The 4769-nt window shown below is 41.0% G+C and overlaps 1 protein-coding gene and 1 long non-coding RNA gene across 6 annotated transcripts in view; one reads left to right on the top strand and one right to left on the bottom strand.

Annotated features, from left to right (window-relative positions):
* Nucleotides 1-4769, bottom strand: part of LOC125700968 (uncharacterized) — a 192548-nt gene that overhangs the window by 31220 nt on the left and 156559 nt on the right. The gene's annotated exons all lie outside the window — the stretch shown is intronic.
* Nucleotides 1-4769, top strand: part of SHISA9 (shisa family member 9) — a 160980-nt gene that overhangs the window by 56038 nt on the left and 100173 nt on the right. The window lies entirely within an intron of this gene.

Here is a 4769-nt window from a genome sequence, read left to right as displayed (position 1 = left end):
CTGCAAGGAAAAATACATTTCATTAATATCATAGAACATATTTTCTATAGAATTACAGTACTGTAATCACTGCAGCTTTCCCAGGTATTTTGTTACATCCCCCTTCACAGAAACAAAGCTTGCTGTAAGCCTAAGTTAGCATCTTAAAACATGAACACTCTCCCCTGCTATCTTTCATGGAAATCAGATTATTTAGTGCCAGATTTTCAAGTCTGCTCTTTCTAGAAGATGGGGTGTGCGTTTATAATTCAACAACTGCCATTCTGACAGCAGAAACTTCTAACTGCTTCAGATTTAGAATGTATGAACTTTAAAGCCAAGGATGTAATCCATTTGGTGAAAATTTTGCAGTGGTCAAACCCCAGCTGTAACCATGGAGTTCCCGTGGCTTTACAGCACAGTGAAACTGAAGCAAATGGGATGAGTTGTTGAGCATAAAATTCTGGACCTCTGGCATCTCTCAAACCCACCTAAACCTGTTTCTCCCTCTGACACTCTTCTGTGAGTTCTCTTCACAACTTGACTTCTTTTCAAGTTAGAAATCTGCTTCTGCTTTATCTGTGGCTGGTTTTTTGTGCTGCTTCTCTTTCCTCTGTGCTATTTATTTTGCAGATATGTTTTCCAAGAATAATCACATCTCCTCTCAGCTTTCTTTTGTTGAGCTAAATGAGATAAACTGCCTCACATAAAATGGACTTCCTGTTCTCTTGGGAATACTCTTTCTCCAATTCCTGCATTTTGAACTCAGTGTTTCAGTAAGGCTGATCAGAACTGTAGTCTAGAGAATACAGTGACACTGGAATTTCCTGATGGCCAGCTGGAAAACACTTTACTGGCTCCTGAAACCCTGCACTACCTAGCAAAAGGCATCTGTGGCATACAAGGCTTTACAGATGTCCTAAATTTAACATGCCCACATCTGGTATACCAGCAGAGATGAGTTAGGCTGGGAGCAAAATTGATGGGAGCACAAACAATATGCTCTGGAAGCTGGAACTGGATCTAAAGTCTTCCCTTCAGAGTCACAGCAATTCATTCTTTATTGCAAACAAAGCAACGAACAAAAACAAAAAACAACCCAAAAGCCAAAAAGAGAACAAAAACATGTCATCTAGAGGAATATTCTGTAATAATTAAAATTCCTCTTAAATTATGATTACTGCCCTGTCAGACTATGAGCAAAATTGTAAAAATGAAATGAGCTTACAAGAAGCCAGTCCCATTTCCACCGAATGCACCAGAGGAGTGAGGATGGGAGAAATGGCCTTGCTGTGCCTGGGGCAGGAATGCTGCTGCCCAGCCCTCTGGCAGCGCCAGGGAAAATCAGGAGGAGAAGGCGAGTGAGGCGCTGTGCTGAGGGCCGCAGGAGTAACTGCATCCTTCCTGTGCCACTCTGCAGTTGCCATCACAGAAGTTTACTCTTTTCCTTGATGTCATTTACCCCACTGAAATCTATTTCTCTGAACTGTGACAACTGTCCATTTTCGCACAAGTAAAGAAGACTTTATCCAGCAGAAAAAAAGAAACATTTGCACTTGTGCTCATTCCCCTCTGCCTCTATCTGACAACTGGACCAATTACTTGGTGGTGGGAAAAAGGGAATGAAAATGCAGTACTTGGAGGAATCTGAGCCTGTGCCTTCAACTTTTAAATGTGACAGGATCAAAAATAATTTTTCATTTAATTCAATAAGCATCTGGTTGACATGTCAGGTACTTCGCAGTCTGTAAGACATTGTTAAAAATGTAACCAGCCATGGAGGTTTCAGGAGGAATCAGTATGTGTGGCATGTTCCGGTGGATGACAGAAATAAATTCTTTACATACAATGTCAAAGGCAGAATTCTTCAGCCTACACAGTCACAATGAAAAGCAGGATGATCCTAGGTGAAAAGATATTTTTAAGTCTGTACTACTGTTAAGATTACACAATCACCCATTTGGCTTATGAAAACTGAAGGTACAGAGATGAGAAGGCCAAGGAAAGGACTTCACAGCTTCCCAGTTTATTACGGGCAGCAAAATGTTGTCTGAAAAGGCCGTATAGGTAAGAGGACTAAAGAGCGGTGATGTTGTCAGGCCATGGAGAGTATGGGGCATGAAATGCCCTGGACATGTCTCTTAACAATTGCATGAAAAATACACATCCTTTAAATCCTTTGTGGGGCTATTAACAATTTTTATGAATATTTACAATTTTATTCCCTTGTCGCTGCAGTTCTAATGTTACTATATTCTGAACAAAACCACACCAAAAAACACGCTAAAAGTAATGCTCTTCTCTCTTAAACATGCTTGGAATTTCACTAGCATGAACATTTTAGAAATTGCAATCTCTTATTACTATCTCTTATTTACGCTGGGCTTAGGTACAGAAACGGAAATGAGAAAAGACAAAAATAAATGGCATCATCTTATCTTCAGAGCTGCCCCATGACTCTCCAACCTGCACAGAAGACAGCTGGGATAGCACAGCCAGCCCGAGCACCTCCACAGCACAGCGCTCACAAACCTTTCATGGGGCAGCTGGGCTCTGTAAGAGGGATGGCCAGCCTAAAGCAAGGCTGTTCCTTAAATGAAGTCAGCTTCAAGCTCGATCAGGAAACTCCAGAAAAACGATTCCCTGGTAGGCAGGAAGACTGACGTTAGCATGGCGTTAGGGGCCACAGATGAAACAAGCTGCCCCCAGAGGGTAGAAAGGCCTGGAAGCTTTGATGTAGCTGGAGCATGGCTCCTTTGTAAAAGACTCCCCTGTGGAGTTTTTGTTTGGGTTGTTATGATCTGTTTAACTCAAAGAGCTGACAAAAAGCACTTGGGAACAAAACCATCTCTTTGAAAGTCTTTTTGCTGCTCAACTGCACTGGCCAGCCCTGCCAATTTATAGCTTTGCTTGCTCTTACTGCTCCAAAGGCTGCTTAAGCAAACAATTAAGCTTTGCTGATCACTCTAGGCACCAGAGTGGCAAAATAGGCACTTTCTGCATAGCCAAGAATATACTCAGAACAAAAAAGCTTTCTCCCTCCCTCTTTCTCGTGTCTTGTATTAGGCAGCTCAAGGTTTCAGGTTTTAGTAGTCAAGGGCAACCTACCCTCAGCAAGGACTGTACTTCTGGTGTGTGAGAGCCTTGGACTGGGAAACATCAGTGTTAAAGGAGGGTGTTGGTTTACGCTCAGTGTTCCTTATGTAAGGCCATCCCATCTGAATACCTGAAACAGTTCTGATTGCTGATCAAGGTTGCTGCATATTCCCCCTGCACAGACAGATTTGGTAAGTGCTGCTCATTATTTCCAAAACAAACCAGTACAGACCTTGCCTCCTGCTCACTGCATTGGCTGTCTGTCTCCTCCCATGATCCAAATGATGGGCACAATGACTTTCTCATCACCAGCTGCACTCTGTGCATTTAATTCTGAAGCAGCAGCAAAGTCTAAAGGCAGAGAAAATATTGCTGTGTTGTTCCTACTTAACACAGCTTTGCAGTGTAAGATTTGGGTTGTACATGCAAGCAGAAAACACATTGCTCCAAGGTGTGTGCCACAGTGGGATCATCAAAACTTATTTGATTGAGTGCAAAGCTCAGGAAGCTGTTGTGCTGGGTTTGGAGTAACAATGTAGAATTAAGAGATGGTTCAGGAAGTTTAACATGTTGAAAAAAATGTTGTTCTATTCTGAAAAGACTTTTGGGGAATGATCGAAAACCCTGCTCTATCAGAGCACCTGATTTTATATGGAAAATATCTTTAAGAGAAAGAAAGGAAGCCAAACTTGAACAAGCTCATTGTCCACTTTTAAACTTAATGTATAGCAAATTCCATCTCTGACAGATTTTCGACTTCTTTACTTTCTGTCTGGCAGATGTAGATGTCATCACTCCAGCCATGTCTTATGGCCTCACCTTCAAACTCTTCCCTGTTCCACTTCACTCATGCTGATGTGGACAGAACACTGATGGACACAGTGTAAGAACGAACATCTACTTGCTTTGGCACCAGTACCACATTTTTTTCTCTACAAACAGGATCACAAAGAAGTGATTGAGAATGAACTTCTATTCTCCAGTCCTTTGCATACATTGACACAAGAGCCCTTAAATTTGTCCCACTGCTCAAGCTCCTGTACTGATTCCAGTTTACAGCATTTTCTCTCTTGACAGTTAAAGGATTTATTTCCACTGCAGAAGACAATGGGTGAAAAGTCACTATATAGGAGTCTTTTTTTGTGAGAAAAAAGGAGTTTTGCTTAATGCAATTATTTTATCCTGCCTTTATCTACCTAAAATGGCAGCACTTTATAGAACATTTGGAGAATGCAGGAGGTGTTTTGTGGGAAGTATTAATGAATAATTCACGAAGGATTAAAAATACTTTCTGATTTTAATTCAGAATCTTTTTATTTTCCCTTGGTTTCCTTCCCTATTTATATTGAATATAAACAAGGAACTTGTTGTAAAATAGATGAATGGGAATGAACTGGAGTGAAATAAGTCAAATAATTCCTAAAATAATTAGATAAATTCTAGACCCTGTATTTATACCTAAGTAAAAATGATTGCTTAGATATTCAGGTCATCCACACACTTTGCCACAGCTGCAAGGAATTTGTAGGTGGTGAAATATCTAAGAATCTGCCCATTTTTGTTGGCCTGAGACACTGTTGTTGCCTTCAGCTGTAGCTGAACCTTTCGCTGAGACTGAGCTTCTATTTCAGCTTCAGTCATCAGGTGTTACTATAAAACAGGGCTGTGGAGACTATAGGGAAATGGGTAGGGAT

This window comes from Lagopus muta, chromosome 15 (genome assembly GCF_023343835.1).
Source record: "Lagopus muta isolate bLagMut1 chromosome 15, bLagMut1 primary, whole genome shotgun sequence".
Lineage (NCBI taxonomy): Eukaryota > Metazoa > Chordata > Aves > Galliformes > Phasianidae > Lagopus > Lagopus muta.
This window is presented reverse-complemented; position numbering and strand designations above follow the sequence as displayed.